This window comes from Salvelinus fontinalis, chromosome 32 (assembly GCF_029448725.1).
Source record: "Salvelinus fontinalis isolate EN_2023a chromosome 32, ASM2944872v1, whole genome shotgun sequence".
In the NCBI taxonomy this organism is placed as follows: Eukaryota; Metazoa; Chordata; class Actinopteri; order Salmoniformes; family Salmonidae; genus Salvelinus; species Salvelinus fontinalis.
Window position 1 is genome coordinate 38,113,063 of NC_074696.1, and position 20,295 is coordinate 38,133,357.

At 42.2% G+C, this 20,295-nt stretch overlaps 1 protein-coding gene and 1 pseudogene across 2 annotated transcripts in view; one reads left to right on the forward strand and one right to left on the reverse strand.

Moving 5' to 3' along the window:
* The window catches only part of LOC129831269 (gamma-enolase-like), a 151,434-nt gene that overhangs the window by 19,200 nt on the left and 111,939 nt on the right, over positions 1-20,295 (reverse strand). Inside the window, exon 1 of one of the 2 annotated variants that reach the window (XM_055894507.1) lies at positions 13,588-13,591. The exons of the other annotated variant lie outside the window; for it this stretch is intronic. The gene's annotated coding sequence lies outside the window, so the exon portion shown is untranslated. Of the gene's footprint in view, positions 1-13,587; positions 13,592-20,295 lie in introns of those variants that run through there. 2 annotated transcript variants of the gene reach the window in all.
* Positions 2,152-19,441, forward strand: LOC129831271 (cell division control protein 42 homolog; annotated as a pseudogene).

A 20,295-nucleotide genomic window follows, 5' to 3' on the forward strand; every position in this document is an offset into this window, starting at 1 on the left:
CACAATGGGTGTTGTACAAAACAAAGTCATCAGATATTGAATAATCTCTAACCACTCACAGTATCAAAGCCAATGACGTATTTTCAAACCTCCGCTTTACCCGGTTTCCACTAGATAGCACAGCCACAGTCTCAAAAGGGGCTATATCTGAAATATTCATGGGGAAAAAATGCTTTTTGGTCTTAATTTAAGGTTGGAGTTAGGAAAAAGGTTAGCAGTGTGGTTAAGGTTAGGGGTAAGGTAAGGTTTAAAATCACATTTTAAAGCTGCAATATGTAACTTTTTGGATGGCCTGTCCAAATTAACATAGAAATGTGAGTTATAGATCTGTCATTCTCATTGAAAGCAAGTTTAAGAAGCGGGAGAGCTGTTCTTGTGCGCTATTTCTATGCTTCCAGTTCTTAAGTTTTTGCTATTTTACACCAGCTTCAAACAGCTAAAAATAAAATATTTTTGGTTACTGAAAATATATTTCACAGCGGTTTAGATGGTACAATGATTCTCCACACATTGCTTGTTTTGTCACATAAATTGAAATTTGGGGATTTATTACAATTTATGCAACCAGGAAATGGAAAAGCGATTTCTGCATATTGCACATTTAAGAAGAGAAATTGTAGAAATAGGCGTGGCTGTGGTAACTAGTGATGACCACTTCACCCAGGTATGTTCTGGCTGTGGCCCAACCCATTGGTTTCTGGACCAATCAGACGGCCCCGAATGTGTTCATGTTCATTGAAGGCACAGACTATACATTAAATTGACTAGATGGCCGCTCTAACAATGAATTGAAATGTCTTCAAAACTGGAAGGCAGCCGGGAGGAGGCAAAATCAGGTGGGACCATTCTAGCCAATGAGAGGGCAGATATGCGACTGAACAACAGGCACTCCGATAAAAAGTAGATTTTTTTTCTCAAAATCTCTCTCGGACAAGGTGACCTTTATCAATATATTCGTCTCTATTTACTCTTAGATTCGAAAATGCTAATTGGCATCAAAGTGGGCATCATGAAAGACTACAAATCCCTGCACCTCATCTCTAGCTGACACCTTTGCTAATTAGGTATTGTGTCAATTAAAAGTTGCACAAGACAGTTCACAGAATTGTTAATTTAAAGAAATGTAGCCAACTTATTCATTACTAAATTTAACTAACATTAGATAGCTCATCCAGAGATTCGTACCTTTGCCTCGATTCAGCAGTTTCGTCCAGATTGTCAAGGCATTTGTAGTTCTTTATGAAAGCCACATTAGCAGCTAATTAGCATTTCATTTTATTTTTTTTTGAGGGGGGGGTACATGTGAATATATTGATAAGTCACCTTGTTCTTAAGAGATTTACACAGTTATCAAAATGTCACACCAGGGTAAGCCTACATGGAACACAGACCTTATTTTAAGTGTTTCTAAAATCCCTATAGAAAAAATGAATGGTGGAAAAACGATTGGAACCATTTCCTTGTTTCACCGCTAGGTTTTATGGTATTTTACATTTACATTTAAGTCATTTAGCAGACGCTCTTATCCAGAGCGACTTACAAGTACATACAATCATACTTTTTTGTACTTTTTTGTACTGTATTATGACTCATACTGTGGTACTCTATAGTGGAGAGATAACTAATGTCTGTGAGCGTGGCGTAGCGTTTGGCAGGAACAAGGTGTCTGGGTAGCCAGGCAAGCTATCCTCTCCCTAATTCACTATGCTCACAAAGTAGCCCACTGGTAAAAATGTGTTACTTACTCCTGCTAGAATAGCATTCAGTACCCACTTCACCTAACTCAACTCTCATGTGGCATGCCTCACCACCAGGCAGGTCCAGGCTTGCTCTGAACTTAAACATGTACAGACGCACTGTGCACTGATCAGTAAAGCAATACTGCAGATTGATATTATTTTAGTGAAAAACGTGGTGTTGCCATGTTACCAATGTCAACCCCTCTCCACTGAAGATTACCTGCCTGCTCTATCAAAAGCTATTCAAAGGTCTCACCACTTGCCAAGGACAATGTAGGTAGTCTTCATGGAGGATGTCTCTCTTTTACGCTCTAGATTTTGTTATATAACTAAGAGGGAGGGTAGATAAAAAGGTAGTATATACTAACTACATGCCATTGTTCAGCCACAGCTGGATGAACATCAAGAATACTGAGGGCTGGGTTGTATGACACGCCTCCTTTACAGTGAGCTCTCGCGAGCTGTAACCCCAGATCTAACAACGCCTGGTGGTGGACTGACAAGGTAGCTAATGTTAAGCTTTTGCAATCTTAAGTCTGTGATTCATATTAAATAAATCGTTAAATGTATGCTATGTAGAAAGACTACACATTTACATTAAGTTTTACATTTGGAAGAACTTAGTGTATTTATTTTAAAACATCCGCTTTAGCAGTTGACAGCTAGCTAACCCTAGCAAGCTGCTAAGAACGTTAGCTAGGTAGCTAGCTTGTTGTTTTTAACTAGCTAAGTGCTAAGAATGTCATAGCAAATTGGGGAAATGGTATTCGTTTTTGTTTTGTTTGCTTAGTTATATATAGAAAAAAAATGACATGACACTGAAATTATTGTACCGAAATGATTTTACAGGCCGTGTCTGGAATGTAGCTAGCAAGGTAACGTTAGCCTAACGAGATATAGCCAACATATAAAACGCTATTTTTAGTGTGCTTGTCATGCTCTATTTGAAATTTGCTACGGTTAACTTTCCATGTGTTTTCTTTTTTGCTTCTTTATTTTAGCTTGTTACGGCAATTACCTCGCGCGTTGTATGCGGAAGTGACAGCCAGTAGTTGGCTAACTAGTAAGGAACAATGTAGCAACTAGCAAGGTTGGGAAGTGCTAACAATTTAATTAGCAAGTTCTAATTGTATCCATACAATTCATGCCGGTATGTTATAGGGAATGACAATTGTTAGGAAAATGTATTCTTTTAGTGGTTGGCTAGCCTGTAATACTACTGTGATAGCGCTATTCAGTGTGATAAAATGCCTTCTTTTTTGGGGAACAGGTCTCACACAGCACCTCTGCAAGCCAGAATGTGTTCTGTTTTTATTGAACAGCATTTTGAACTGGCATTGCTAATTACTTATCTTTGTCTTACTCCTATTCCAGCCCACAACCATAAAAAAAATCATAAGACCCTCATTGACGAAATTGTGATGTAAACCAGACATACTCTATAATGACTAGATGGTATTGTCTCTGCCCTAACAATGGGAGTCGTTGTCGAAACAAGGCTCCAAGCGGCCCGTCTTTCCGCGGTTATGGCTCCAGAACTGACACACCCACAAATGTTAAGAATACAATTTTAAAAACATGCTGGTCGTGTAGTTCTCTAACGTAAAATAGGTACACACATTTCCGGGGTGAACCATTATTATTATTTTTTTTTAATTGCATTAAGCTGTGATATACAATACTCTGAACATACTTGTTTCGTCCGGAACGAGCCATTGTTTACAGGCTTGTTGCGGAATCTTCCGTAGCCTGGCATCCTTGATCAATCAAATCGAAACTATTTGGTTTCACTAAAATAAAGTTAAGTCAGAGGCATCCAATATCTCTAGGAGCAATGCTTACGATGTGGCCTTGCCTATCAAATAAGCATTTTTAAAACAGATTTATATCCAGGGTCTCCCATTTCCGCCTGTATAAGTGATCTAAAAAATTTACAAAAATAAATACGTGATCTAGAATGTACTACAGTGGCAGCCCACAGGCGGAAAACCCTGGATATAAACGTTTTAAACTCATAATTGTTAGCGAAGGACACATTCAACCTGGTGAGTCGTAAGTATTGTTCCTCGAGATATTGGATATGCCAATGTTGACTGGAAATGTTATTTTGGTGAAACCGAATAGTTTAGATTTGGTTGATCAAGGACGCCAGGGTACGGAAGCTTCCGCAACTAGCCATCTATCTGTACATAATGGCTCGTTGCTGGGCGAACCAGAGTTGGGGGGGGGGGAAACAAACTACTCATTCCATACAGCACTACGGTCTGTATCGTCCAATCACAGAGCATTTAAAAATGACGTGACCCCTTGAATCTTTCCTTGGAAATTTTGAGAAACATACCGGTTGTTGGTTGGGCGAGGTGTTGCGTTACCAGTTTGTTAGCTAGCTAAGCCACCATATACAGTCCTAAAATGAACCTTGATCTGTTAGCGAACTCATGATAGCACTGTCCCAACTGCAAACTGAAATTGTTGGTCGTGTTATTGTGGGCAGTTCGAGCATCTGACCAAATTATGCAAGATTTTACCTTTTGGTTAAACGAGATGAGTTGTGTTAGAACAGGTCCAGAATATGCTTCTATGGCGGTGAAACGCTAAGGCTCATGGTTAGTGTCGTTTTGTTGCTGTTTGAAACCAGGATCTTTTGTTGTTGTTGTTGCTATCTCTGGAGAGAGAAAAAAACGCCCTAAATTGCACAGTAATATCGCTAATATTTCATATCACCACTGGTTACGAGGATTGATAATCCACTTCTGTAACCTCTCGTCGGTGCCCTATTTAGGCAGAAAGGCACTCGGATGAGGCAAGATCAATTGGGAACATTCTAGCCAATGAGAGGGAAGATACGCATGTAAACATCCAACACAACTCCGAAATGAAAGTTTTTCCTCAAAGTTGCGTGGGCGTCCACTTATTTCAGTACATTCGTAACAACAAACACTACTTACGAAACTACTATTACACTGAACAAAAATATAAATGCAATATGTATAGTGTTGGTCCCATGTTTCGTGAACTAAAATATTCCAGAAATGTTCCATATGCAAAAAAAGCTTATTTCTTTCAAATGTTGTGCACACATTTGTGTTTCATCCCTGGTGGTGAGCATTTTTCCAAAATAATCCATCCACCTGACAGGTGTGGCATTTTTCGAAGCTGATTGAACAGCATGATCATTACACAGGTGCAATTTTTGCTGTGGACAATAAAAGGCCACTCTAAAATATGCAGTTTTGTAACACAATGCCACAGATGTCTCGCGTTTTAAGGGAGTGTGCAATTGGCATGCTGACTGCAGGAATGTCCACTAGAGCTGTTTCAAGAAAATGTAATGTTACTTTCTCTTTCTCTCTATAAGCCACCTCATGTAATTTTAGATAATTTGGCAGTACGTACAACTGGCCTCAGAACCACAGACTACGTGTAACCATGCCAGCCCAGTGCCTCCTCATCTGGCTTCTTCACTTGCTGGTTCGTCTGAGACCAACCACCCAGACAGCTGATGAAACTGTGGGTTTGCATAACTGAAGAATTTCTGCACCAACTGTCAGAAACCGTCTCAGGGAAGCCCATCTGCGTGCTCATCTTCCTCAACAGGGTTTTGACCTGACTGCAGTTCAGCGTAGCAAATGCTCACCTTCGATGGCCACTGGCACGTTGGAGAAGTGTGCTCTTCACAGATTAATTCCGGTTTCAACTGTAACCAGGCAGATTGCGTTGTGTGGGTGAGCAGTTTGCTGATGTCAATGTTGTGAACAGAGTGCCCCATAGTGGCGGTGGGGTTATGGTATGGGCAGGCATAAGCTACGGAAAATGAACACAATTGCATTTTATCGATGGCGATTTGAATGCGCAGAGCTACCGTGACAAGATCCTGAGGCCTATTCATCTGTCACCATCACCTCATGTTTCAGCATGATAATGCACTGCCCCATGTCACAAGGTTCTGTATGCAATTCCTGGAAGCTGAACATTTCCCAGTTCTTTCATGGCCTGCATACTCACCAGACATGTCACCCACTGAGCATGTTAGGGATGCTCTGGATTGACGTGTACAACAGCTTGTTCCAGTTCCTGCAACGTGGCACAGCCATTGAAGACTAGTGGGACAACATTCCACAATCAACAGCCTGATCAACTCTATGCAACGGAGATGTCGTGCTGTGTGAGGCAAATGCAGGTCACACAAGATACTGACTGGTTTTCTGATCCATGCCCCTACCTTTCTTTTTCATTGTTAGGTATCTGTGCTCAACAGATTCATATCTGTATTTCCAGTCATGTGAAATCCATAAATTAGGGCCTAATAAATTTGTTTTTTGTAAGTTAAGTAGAGAACACACTCATTTACAGCAACAACCTGGGAAATAGTTACTGGGGAGATGAATGAGCTACCGTAATTTCCGGACTATAAGCCACTACTTTTTTCCCACGCTATGAACCTTGCGCTTTATACAATGACGCGGCTAATTTATGGATTTTTCCCGCTTTCACAAATTCATGCCGCCAAAAAACTGAGCACCGTCACATAATGTGAAGTAAATCGAGCGCGCTCAAACTTTCCATCATTCTGATTACGGTAGTCATTTTGTCACCCTCATCATGGCAAAGACACAGAGAAATGCATATCATGCAGCTTTTAATTTGAAGGCGATCGATCTGGCTGTTTGAAAAGGAAATAGAGCTGCTGCACGGGAGCTTGGCCTTAATGAGTCGATGATAAGACGTTGGAAACAGCAGCGTGAGAAACTGACTTAGTGCAAAAAGACAACAAAAGCTTTCAGAGGAAAGAAAAGCAGATGGCCCGAACTAGAAAATGAGGCTTGGATGACAAGTGGGGAGAAATCCTTCACTAAAACGGGCCGCATGCGAAGAGCGACTTATGGTCAAGTCTGCCAGTGGGTCCTGACAGCGTGGAGCTGCTGCGTATTGAAGAGGGCAGCATAAGCTCAGCGGGGAATTTGCCTCCGGATGAAAGTGAGGAGAGCACAATGAAAACGATCCAACATCGGATGAAGCAATTCTGAGGCGATTCAACTCCGACACCAAAGGAGATGACTTCAGTGGTTTCAGTGCACAGGAGGAAGATAGTGACCAAGGACTTTCTTGGTAGGCTACTGTTTACTGCTATTTAAAAAAATAAAAAATGTTACAAGCCTGTTTCGTTAAAGCCTATTTATTTTTGTTACAAGCCGTGTTTCGTTTAAAGGCTGTGTAAAGTTCATTTGTTTCAATGTACCGGTAGGCACCTGCGGCTTATAGACACGTGCTGCTTATTTATGTACAAAATACATATTTTTTTTTAAATTCAGTGGGTGCGGCTTATATTCAGGTGCGCTTAATAGTCCAGCAATTACGGTAATTGTAAACGGGATAGTTAGGTGGCCATGATGGTATGAGGACCAGATTGGTAATTTGGCCACAACACCAGGATTAACACCCCTACAGTTACAAGAATTGCCATGGGACTACAGGGAGTCAGGACACCTGTTTAACGTCCCATCTGAAAGACAGCAATGTCCCCAATCACTTCCCTGGGGCTTTGGGATATTTTTTTAGACCAGAGAAAATAGTGCCTCCTACTGGCCCTCAAACACCACTTCCAGCAGCATCTGGTCTCCCATCCAGGACCAACCCTGCTTAACTTCAGAGGCAAGTCAGCAGTAGGGTGCAGGGTGGTATGCTCCTGGGTGGTATTTCAATTGACTGATTTCCTTATATGAACTTTAACTCAGTAAAATCTTTGAAATTATTGCATGTTGTGTTCATATTTTTGTTAAGTGTAGATCAAATAAATCGCACTTAGCAAATTAGCAATACATGTTTTGTTGACCAAATCTGACACTCTCATAAAGCAGGTTTCCATCCAACCTTTTTATGCAAGTAAAGTACATGTTGAATAAAAAATGCGTGATGGAAACAGCAAATTTTTCAGTACACTTTTCAAATGTCGATAAAATACACTAGACAAGGTGGGATCTTTTTTGTGTTTTTTAAATGAGTAATGCGAGAAATGGCGTTGGAAGTTCTTTTATGTGCAAATAATGATATAATAACCATCATATTGAATTAAACTTGGAGTCACACAATGATAAGTTGTGTGGTCCTCCCACTACGACTCGGGAAAGCATGCCGTTTATTAGGCTACAGATGAAATAAGTTATTTACATTAACATTTTTGTCATTGAGCAGACGCTTGTATCCAGAGCGACTTATGATGAACTTCACAGGGTGGCGAAAGTGCACAGGGATGAACCTGATGCTCCCCTCCAATAAATATTGATTCTGGTGACATGATGATCGATGCTTGGCTGCCGTTTGACAAATAAAAAGAAACTCGCTCTTGTCCATAATAACCTTATCGTGTAGGTAGCCTACCCTTACTGTAGCTGCGAGTTGTTGGCTAACGCGCATGTGCCAAGACCAGAGTGGGCACATTTGTTATATATTTGTTGTGACAAAACCATCAGCAAAGTTGAAAATACGATGGAAACCTAGCTACAGACCTCCAAACAAAAAGTCTCCACTTTGCTTATCGCTGTATCTCGCGTGGACAGATTTTGACGGGAGTGGAGCCTCTCGCTTAGCCTCTTCCTGTCATTGCTATTGTCCTTTCTTTTCTTTTTTTGACAAATGAGCAGGTTTGTGTATTGCTGAGCAACATACTGTTCACGGGGCCTTGTGCTGTGAACAGTGTATTACACAGCCACCCGTGTTTGGACTGTCTGACCTCCTATTGTGTGCACTTGAGCTATTAAGATGTGTGGCATTCTTATCACTTGTTATTCACATACACACTGTCGGAGCTGTGGCCAAGGAGTCATACAATGGTGGTGTCTGCTCTCACTCTCGTGCCTACCCTCTCATGATGTGTTTTTAAAAAATTCTCTCCCTCTTAATATCTTTCATCTCTAGTGTGATAAACCGATGAGGATCGACAAGAGGTGTCTAAGTTATGACAACAGCTGCCAAAAGATTGCAGATTCACTAGCGTCAGCGTATTCAACCGTGTTTCTGTCTGTCTGTCTCCCTCCTTCCCTCCAGATGCAGACCATAAAGTGTGTGGTAGTGGGTGACGGTGCGGTGGGAAAGACTTGCCTGTTGATCTCCTACACCACCAACAAGTTCCCGTCGGAATACGTCCCCACGGTGAGTGGCACTGGTGTGCTGTTCGAGAATGGTCTGGGACGGGACTTGGCGGAGTGTCCGGGTTTGTCAAGTGTCTAGGCTAGGGGGTATGCAACAGGAGCCGCCGCACTTTGTGCCCTTTGTTCCAGACCATTTCTATCACATCTCTGATTCAACTCATCCATTTTAAACAACCATTGGATGAATTAGGTGTGTTTAGTGCTGAGCATGAGCAAAAGCCTCCACACACCATCTGTAATTCTTTATGGCTGGAGTTACCTATCATTGGCTTGTGTAGAATCTCAAATATAGAATGGGTTTTGAGAGAAGGTATTTGTTTTCGAACTGAAAAGAGGAACCCCTTGAGGAAGAGGCAAACTCGCTTGGAAGTGGTTATGGACCAAAAGGCATGAGTCAGGCTACACACCGTTTCATACTATTTGACAAATAGGGCTGAAAACAGACAACTCAGTCCAACTGAAATAAATCAATCCAGTTGGTAGACCAGGGATGGGCAACTTTGATGGGGGTGGGGGCCACAAAAATGTGAACTCATCATGAGGGACCGCATTTGATCACGGGTCTGCGTACACACAGCCATAACATTTTATAGCTAATTTGCCTTAGGGTGGAGAGGAATGTTTGCCGTTTTTAATATATCTGAGTGAAACTGACTAACAAAATCAATGCCCCCCACCGGACGGTAATACAACCATGCTTTTTATTTAACCTTTTTTTTAACTAGGCTAGTCTGTTAAGCACAAATTCTTATTTACAATGACGGTCTACCAAAAGGCAAAAGGCCTCCTGGGGGCTGGGTTTAAAAATAATCATAAATTAAATTATAGGACAAAACACACATCACGACAAGAGACAACACAACACTACATAAAGAGAGACCTAAGACGACAACAACAGCATGGCAGCAACACATGACAACACAGCATGGTAGCAACACAACATGGTAGCAGCACAACACATGGTACAAATATTATTGCGCACAGACAACAGCACAAAGGGCAAGAAGGTAGAGACAACAATACATCACGCAAAGCAGCCACGACTGTCAGTAAGAGTGTCCATGAATGAGTCTTTGAATGAAGAGATTGAGAACTCGTTGCAGCTCGTTCCAGTCGCTAGCTGCAGCGAACTGAAAAGAGTAGTGATCCAGGGATGTGTGTGCTTTGGAGACCTTTAACAGAATGTGACTGGCAGAACGGGTGTTGTATGTGGAGGATGAGGGCTGCAGTAGATATCAGATAGGGGGGAGTGAGGCCTAAGATCATTTTATAAATAAGCATCAACCAGTGGGTCTTGTGACATGTATACAGAGATGACCAGTTTACAGAGGAGTATAGAGTGCAGTGATGTGTCATATAAGGAGCATTGGTGGCAAATCTGATGACCGAATGGTAAAGAGCGTCTAGCCGCTGAGAGCACCCTTACCTGCTGATCTATTTATTATGTCTCCGTAATCTAGCATGGGCAGGAGGGTCTTCTGAATCAGGGTTAGTTTGGCAGCTGGGGTGAAAGAGGAGCGATTACGATAGAGGAAACCAAGTCTAGATTTAACCTTAGCCTGCAGCTTTGATATGTGCTGAGATAAGGACAGTGTACCATCTAGCCATACTCCCAAGTACTTGTATGAGGTTACTACCTCAAGCTCGAACCCCTCAGAGGTAGTAATCACACCTGGGGGGAGAGGGGCTTTCTTCTTGCCAAACCACATGACCTTTGTTCTGGAGGTGTTCAGAACAAGGTTAAGGGCAGAGAAAGCGTGTTGGACACTAAGAAAGCTTTGGTGTATAGCGTTTAACACAAGATCCGGGGATTGGCCAATCCAGGGGAGTATAAAACTGTCATCTGCATATAAGTGGATGAGATAAATGGATGCTGACACGTTTAGGTAGTTTAACGGCCAGCTAATTTAGCAATCTAAAAATGTTTAGCTGACAGGCTAATTAACTGACATAACAGGAGAAAAACTGCTGATGCGCTACCACGTTTAGAAATGGCACCTTGTGTATTCTACCAAGTTGAGACCCTGACTGAGTTCCCCCTGGGGGGGGGGTTATCCAGTTGCACATCCCTGAGGTGGCATCGGGACTCAGCACAGCAATGGGGTGATGCAGATGGTGTGTGATGAGTAGCTGTTTCTATCAGTCCCGTCTCTCTCTCTGGGAGTAATCAGCACAGTGCTGTACCAGAGACTGACAGAGATAGTGTGTCGACTCAGCCCTCTCTGTCCTCTGCCCAGTCAGGCCCAACTGGGTGTGTTCATGTTGTTGGCCCATTAAAAACAGACCCAACTTTCTCCATGACGTTTCTCTGTCTTTCTGTGCAGTTCAACAGTGCACTCTTCTCATAAGAATCACGTGGCAATTTAAGATGTTTGATTCTAAGCTGATTACTCTCAACATCCTCAGAAACAATGCTACTGGTTGATTTGGTGGGTATTGAAATACTCTTACAGGTCATACATGTACAGAAGTAGACTGAGAACCTACAACAGCCTCGTGTATTCTTATATTAGATGTATGTAGTGCATTCTTATAACATTTCATTAATTGGTGAATACAGTCCTTGTACTACTGCATTTGGGAGTTGAAACATCTGAATATTGGTGTAGTGTGTACAGTCACAATTGTAGAGGCAGGTTTTTTTGTTTTTTTTTACCCACCATTCTCTGTGCTATTAGGCCTAGCTCTGTCCAAACACATTATTGTCATGACGGTCAGAGATGTGTTTTTGACTTTGCTTGGTTGCTCTTCAATGTGTTCGGTCTGCCGGGCCTCGCCTTTCCGCTACGTGCCCCAACGCCTCACTCTTTTTATGTCTGAACTTGAAGTGCCCTAAGAAGCCCTGCCTCCCATGGTTTCTCAACCCAATAGAGGCAGACTGTTCTCCCTCTGGATCAGAGAACAGATTAGCTGACCAACGGTGTGTACAAGACTGAAGTGCATGGTTGCATCTTAATAGTTGAAAGTGTCTACCTCGTCTCCTCGCTTTCATCTTTCTGCACTGATGTGTAAACGCGTCTGAGCGATGAAAGAAATAGGCCTATGATAGGCAGACTACCTCGTGGGAAATTGCTATCACCTCTCCCGTTCTTTCATATTCAGACGGTGATCAGCAGTGTTGGCAATGATTGTATGGTTTTTGGTGAATGGTGACAATAATCTTTGAAATCAGCATATTTTGCTTTATGGTTTGCCTATTATAACAAACAAAATGCTAGGGTTGTGAATTGATAAACTAGCATTGAAAGTTAGCCTACAAAGCTGGAAGCTATCGGTAGCTTCTTGTATTGTAAAGTGTTCTAGCCTGGAATGGACATTGTTTCGCGAACAGTAATTAACAGTTGCAACATTTCTACATGCCGTGTTGCATTATTCAAGTGTGTTAACTTCTGTGCAGCATAAAGGGGAAATCGGCTTCGTTGATAGACAGGCTTGATCGTCTCTCAATCAGTAGACGACGTGAGACACATTTGATATTGATAGAAGGACCGAAAGTAACACCTTCTAGTACCAAACTTTTTTTCGTGTTCTAGTATCGAAAAAGTACCATGCAACACTAGTATTCTATAATATTCAGTGCAGTTACAGGAAAGGCGACAAGGACAGGAAGACATTTTAGACCATTGAGATGCACCCCAACTCTAGCAAGCATCTCAATAGTCTGAAATGGCTTCCTCTCCTTGTCGCCCGGTGAGATCCCTAACAAAAAAAGATTGCAGTTGACTCAAACTAAAGTGTAAGAATGGACTAGGATGAGGCCTGAGATTAAACAGGTAGTGGACAGCCAGGGAAGAAGGTAAATTGGTGGTTTAGTGACTGCACAAGGCTGGAATGTTGTCCGGAATCTCACACCCAAATTGAAGGAACGTCCCTCATGTTCCACATTACAAAGACAAACATGTCCACTAAAGTAATAGAAGTTAACACTGTTACTCATTTCCAGGTGACAGCGATAAGACTCCTTTTGAAATAGAATATCTAGTGTTTAACACGAATCAACATTTTCCAAAGCAATGTCAAGAACTGGATACACCATTTTCAGTCACTTGTTCGCACCCCACCTAAGTAATTTTTTAATTTTTTATTTAACTAGGCAAGTCAGTTAAGAACATATTTTTATTTACAATGACTGCCTACACCGGCCAAACCCGGACGACGCCGGTCCAATTGTGCGCCGCCCAATTACAGCCGGTTGTGATACAGCCTGGATTCAAACCAGGGTGTCTGTAGGGACGACTCTAGCACTGAGATGCAGTGCCTTAGACCGCCGCGCCACTCGGGAGCCCCAATGGTAGTAATGGTCGGAGAAACACCGGTTGGGCTAAAGAGAGTGTGTTTGGAGCACAGGATTATAAATGTCCTTAAGTTTGCTGACCTAAAGATAAGCTTGGAAATGATACTGCCCATGAACCTGCCCTATGGGAGTCATGCAGCATTGTGCGACGGAGACGAAACATGAGAAATGGCGATGCCATTCAGCAGCATTTGGGACAAGGCATAGTGGTTTCTTCAGCACATATAAATGAGCTGAGTCAGACTGTTTCTCATTCTTACTGAACAGTCGGTTGTTTCATTGCCTTTAGTGGGAGGCACCTTAAAGAGGAACAAGAACACTGTGAAACATTCGGTCTCCGACCTAAACGATACCCTGCGTACACAACACAAGAACTTGTGTCAAGTTATGAATGGCGGGGCGCCACACGTCTATGTAGTGTCCCTACACAATACGGAGCTACTTGTACGTCTTCCACGCGCACACATGTTTTAAATCAAGGCTTAGTTGACAACATGGATCCCTTTGACCAACTACCACTGTGTCATAGACCGTTCTGTGGAGGGAACAAAAGAATATAGGGATTTCCATGTGTTCAATATGGTGGGATATCGGCCTAGGTTATGAAACTGAACCACAGCACGACCTATATTCCTGTATCCATACGTGTACCAGGTATGATGTAGGCCAACTGTAAACTCGCTCTGTGGAAAGACTCCAAAAGAGTCCAGTTCATTTCAATTGCTCTAAAACCATTATTTGGCCAACAGTAATAGCCTATGCATTATTTTGATTCCTGCTATGAAAGTATCTGCCTTTCCCTGTTTCACTGTCGGGTGCTGACTCTTATTCCCTCTCCCCACTCTGCGCACGGAGGAGAGAGCGATGCCTTCTGAGAAGCACAAGCATATGAAAGTTGCTATAAAGAAAATGCTATTGCGGGGAAAAGACCGTTTTCAAAGCAACAACTGTTTTTCTAGTTCTGTAGAGGAGAGTCTCAGATTTCTGAGAGTAGATCATGTATTTCTCACCTCTTAATATTGGGTCCATGACTATAGTCTATAGTTCGTTTTGATTTGCCCGCGGAGTGTGAAGTTTGCAATGAATAGGCTAGCCTAGCGCTGGGAAGTTTTTGTAGGACATTAGCCTACATTTACTGATAGCCATGTAGGCTAATTGATTAATCTATCTAGCAACAATATCATATTTAGAGTTAGCAATCTAGCGAAGAGTGTCCACTTCCTCAGGTGGTGAATAATATAGGCCAATGTGCACAACGATGCCGGAAAATTCTCTGAATAGCCCACAATAAATCTGATCATTCTGGATCCAATTTTGCCAGGTTGCACATCAAAATATCAGTGATATGGTATGCGCAATATTGTCGGGGGTACACCAAGTAAAAATGTGATAAACATTTTTTTTTAAATATATAATTTTTGTATATAAAAAAAATAATAAACACGTTTTCAAACAGTACATTTATATTTTCCAACAGGGCTATACATTTGGGTGAGGTTTATTTCTCGTCTGAGTAGCCTCGTTTCACTGCCAAAAATAAAAGTAAACCATCTAGTGTTCAGCAAAATAGCAACACAATGTCAAATCAAATCAAGTTTATTTTATATAGCCCTTGGTACATCAGCTAATATCTCGAAGTGCTGTACAGAAACCCAGCCTAAAACCCCAAACAGCAAGCAATGCAGGTGTAGAAGCACGGTGGCTGGGAAAAACTCCCTAGAAAGGCCAAAACCTAGGAAGAAACCTAGAGAGGAACCAGGCTATGAGTTAGCCTAGTCAAATAATTAACATCCAATCACATTAACTGTTACTCTAGCGCAGACATTTAGAAATGAAACATGACAATTTGAAAAATAAGCCGCAGGAGTTTTTTGAGCGAGAATAAAGACTACTTTCGGGTAGTAAGACATGTATAAAAGCAACAGATACCATTAATAAGAAGGGGCTAGAAGCGTCTTATATGGTGAGCTACCGAGTGACTAGCACAGGCAAGCCCCATACTATTGTGGAGGACTTAATTCTTCCTGATGCCGTGGATATGGCTGGAGGAAAAGGCCAAAAAAACTAAACAGACAACGCCTCCATCAAACAACACTGTTTCACGACACATCAGTGAACAGGAGATGTTTTGAAACAATTACTGCTTCGCATACAAGCCAGTGAATTATATGCATTACAGCTGGATGAGTCAACAGAGGTGGCAGGCCTGGCACAGCTCCTGGTATATATGTCCGTTACGCTTATGAGGGGTCAATTAAGGAAGACAACGTCTTCTGAAAACCAGTGGAAACCAGGATATCATGACAGGATATTTTTTAAAGTACTGGACAGCTTTGTGACATCAAATGGACTTTGGTGGTCAAGATGTGTTGGTATCTGTACTGATGGCGCAAAAGCCATGACAGGGAGACATAGTGGAGTGGTAACGCGCGTGCAAGCAGTTGCTCTCGATGCCACTTGGGTACACTGCAGCATCCACCAAGAGGCTCTTGCTGCCAAGGGAATGCCTGACAGCTTGAAAGATGTTTTGGACATCACTTTGAAAATGGTTATCTTTGTTAAAGCAAGGCCCCTGAACTCTCATGTATTTTCTGCATTATACAATGATGTGGGCAGCGACCATGTAACGCTTTTACAACATACAGAAGTGTGCTGGTTATCATAGTATTGACACGTTTTTTTTAATTGAGAGACGAGCTTAAAATATTCTTTACTGAGCATAATTTTCACTTGTCTGACCGCTTGCAAGATGACGAGTTTCTCACACGACTGGCCTATCTGGGTGGTGTTTTTTCTCGCCTGAATGATCTGATTCTACAATTACAGGGACTCTCCTCAACTATATTAAATGTGTGGGACAAAACTGCGGCTATGATTAAGAGGTTGGAGCTCTTTTCTGTCTGCATTAACAAGGACAATACACAGGTCTTTCCATCATTGTATAATTTTTTGTGTGCAAATGAACTCAAGCTTACGGACAATGTCAAATGTGATATAGCGAAGCACCTGAGTGAGCTGGGTGCACAATTACACAGGTACTTTCCCGAAATGGACGACACAAACAATTGGATTCGTTATCCGTTACATGCCCTGCCTCCAGTCCACTTACCGATATCTGAACAAGAGCGCCTCATCGAAGTTGCAACAAGCGGTTCTGTGAAATTTTTATTTAATCAGAAGCCACTGCCAGATTTCTGGATAGGGCTGCGCTCAGAGTTTCTTGCCTTGGCAAATCGCGCTGTTAAAACACTGATGCCCTTTGCAACCACGTACCTATGTGAGAATGGATTCTCGGCCCTCACTAGCATGAAAACTAAATACAGGCACAGACTGTGTGTGGAAAATGATTTAAGACTGAGACTCTCTCCAATACAACCCAACATTGCAGAGTTATGTGCATCCATTCAAGCACACCCTTCTCATTAACCTGTGGTGAGTTATTCACAATTTGTGATGAACAAATAAGGTTTTATATGTAAAATGGCTAAATAAAGAGCAAAATTATTGATTATTGTTATTTGTGCCCTGGATCTATAAGAGCTCTTTGTTACTTCCCATGTGCCAGGTTGTGACAAAAACTCACACTCATTCTTATGTAACTGTCAAATAAGTAAGTAACTGTCAAAGAAAATCAATCAAAGCTCAACATTTTACATTGAAATCCCTAATGATTTATTATATTTCTCTCCTATCTGCCTCTTTCTCAGGTGTTTGATAACTATGCGGTGACCGTGATGATCGGAGGGGAGCCCTACACTCTGGGGCTGTTCGATACAGCCGGTAAAACAAAATGGCCACTCCCTGCTACATGAGCTCTTATTAACTACAGTGTCTTGAGCATCGACTTGCAATACCTTCTTCTCACTCAATATGGTCTGCCTGTATTACTTTCACGTGGTGCTTACATTGGGATTATGGATTGTGTTTCTCTCCAGCCATCTAAGCGTTTGAACGTTGCATGGGTAACTCACCTTGTGCACTAGCCTATGTAGTGATAGGATTTACCATGGTGTCTAAATGTGTTTTTGTGTTTGTGAGTTAGTCTACTGGTGTGTTAGTCCACTGAGCTCAATTATTCGCTAGATAATGTAGAGTCCGTTGTGTAGTTGTCTTATTTAGGCTTGTTCTTGCATATGAAAGGTAGCCTTGATGTAAACTCCTCAAATGTTTGCTGTCTCTCTCTGTCGCCCTCCCCAGGTCAGGAGGACTATGACAGACTGCGACCACTCAGCTACCCCCAAACAGACGTCTTCCTTGTGTGTTTCTCTGTCGTATCGCCCTCCTCCTTTGAGAACGTCCGCGAGAAGGTGTGTGTGGAATATAACTTTAGTGTCCATTGGTTAGAACGTATGAGTCATCTGCCTTTCACAACACCCCCAGATACACACACACACACACACACACACACACGGGGGACTAGTGTTTTCTAGCCCATGTCTTTACACCTGTGTTTCTCTATAAACATAGCATTATGTTCTTCTTTGGTTTGGGTGTTTTGTGAGTTGGGGTTAGTGTTCTTTCTCTCCCCTCCCTCTTTCTCTCCATTATTCTCACCTGCATAAAATGTCTATGGACATAATATACTGCAGGATCAGAACCTAATATGCCCCCCCCTTCCTCTCCCACAGTGGGTCCCAGAGATCTCCCACCATTGTCCGCGTACACCCTTCCTGCTGGTGGGCACCCAGATGGACCTGAGGGACGACAGCAACACAGTAGAGAAGCTGGCTAAGAACAAGCAGCGGCCCCTGGCCCCCGAGAGCGGAGACAAGCTGGCCCGGGACCTCCGGGCCGTCAAATATGTGGAGTGCTCCGCCCTCACCCAGGTGCGTGTCTGTGTGTGTGAGAGACACAATCTCTATCTCCTAAGTCTGGCCCTGATTCAGGGAAACAGGAAATGGTGGGTGTAAGTGGCTTGTGTGGTTTCTGAAAAGTAACTTCCTCTCACTCTGTTCTCCTTTGCGATGATAGATGCCATACTTACTCACTTCAAACTACTACCGGATGATGGCTACTGTTAACAGCATTTCATAGTGCCATCTTGTGCAACTGGCCATTGTGAAACTAGGCTAGTGGGTCAATAAGTACATTTACTTACTTATTCCTCTCTTTTTTTCTCTCTCTCTCTCAGCGAGGTCTGAAGAACGTGTTTGATGAGGCCATCCTGGCAGCGCTGGAGCCGCCAGAGACCAAGCCCAAGAAACGCTGTGCACTCTTATAAAACATTTTTTAAATGGGGCCAAAGAGCCAGGGGAAAGACCGAATTTAAAAGACAGACAGGCGGACACAGGAACAGACAGGGAGGGGTGTAACGCTGGGAGGGGTGTAGAGGGAGGGAGCAAGAGAGGACAAGTGAGACATTCGTTTAACAGTGCCTTCAGCGATAGAGGTGGGGAGGGGCGATGTTGGGTGGATGGGTAACAAACAGACAGAAATAAATCACAATGCGTAATAGAATGTAACAAGCTGATCAATTCTCTTCCTAACCAGTATAGTCCTTCTTAAAAGGAGACCGACTGAGCAATATAGGGAAGAGACAAGGTTTTGAAACCTCTATTGCCTTATAGTTACAGGACAATTGAAATGGGTTTGACAAAAAGAGGTAGACTGTGTGGAGTTTATTTTGTGTTTGATGATACTAAAAACTGACTGGAAAAATTTGCTAACGGCGCGCAATCTTGACGTTCACACACACCTGCTTTACTCCCTTCAACCCAAAACGGCTTCTCTCTTTCAAACTGCCCGCCATAGTTTTGAAAATCCTGCGTCTTCAAACATGAACTATTCTGCTTCACTCGCTATCTGCCGTCACCGCTCCAATGGGAACTACAAGCGCTTCTTACTTCCTCTTGGTTTTCACTGCTCCCTAAAGGCAATAACAGGAACTGAATTCCCACTCGCTTTTTTGTTGCCATTTATTGTTTTAGAGATGATGGTGTATTATTGATGGTAAGAGAGTATTATATATTTTTTGGCTCTTTATTTCTGGGATACCCCTAGTGGTTAGTGGTTTGGACTCTTGTTTTTTTTTTATATATATATTTTTATTATTAATTTGATGGTTGTGTGCCAATGTGTTGAGTGTCACTGGTTTCATTTGACATAACAATCATAATATGCCTCTAATGACTACGTAGCTGGATGTGATGTCAGTAGTAATAACAGCAAAAAGCAATAATGGTTATGAGTAACAATAATAGCTCTTTTGAAGCATCCTCATCTGGTTGTTTGAAATAAATAAAAATACTTGAACTTGAAAACTCTAGTCAATTTCCGCATTTATTTTTATTGAACCTTTATTTAACTAGGCAGAGTGAAGGAAAAGCATACTATACTATTATTTTTATGTATATTATATTTGTGTGTGTGTGTATATATATATATGTACAGTAGCAGTCAAAAGTTACACCTACTCATTCAAGGGTTTTTCTTTATTTTACAATTTTCTACATTGTAGAATAATAGTGAAGACATCAAAACTATGAAATAACACATGGAATCATGTAGTATCCAAAAAAGTGTTAAACAAATCAACATTTATTCTAGATTCTTCAAAGTAGACACCCTTTGCCTTGATGACAGCTTTACACACGCTTGGCATTCTCTCAACCAGCTTCACCTGGAATGCTTTTCCAACTGTCTTGAAGGTGTTCCCACAAATGCTGGCTGCTTTTCCTTCACTCTGCAGTCCAACTCATCCCAAACCATCTCATTTGGGTTGAGGTCAGGTGATTGTAGAGGCCAAGTCATCTGATGCAGCACTCCATCGCTCTCCTTCTTGGTCAAATAGTCCTTACACAGCCTGGAGGTGTTGGGTCATTGTTCTGTTGAAAAACAAATGATAGTCCCACTAAGTGCTCCCGAATGGCGCTGCGTTCTAAGACACTGCATCTCAGTGCTAGAGGCCTCACTACAGACACCCTGGTTCGAATCTAGGCTGTATCACAACCGTCCGTGATTGGGAGTCCCATATGGCGGCGCACAATTGGCCCAGCGTCGTCCGGATTTGGCCGGTGTAGGCCGCCACTCTAAATAACAATTTGTTCTTAACTGACTTGCCTAGTAAAGGTTACATTTAAAAAATATAATAATAATACTAATAATTAAAGCGCAA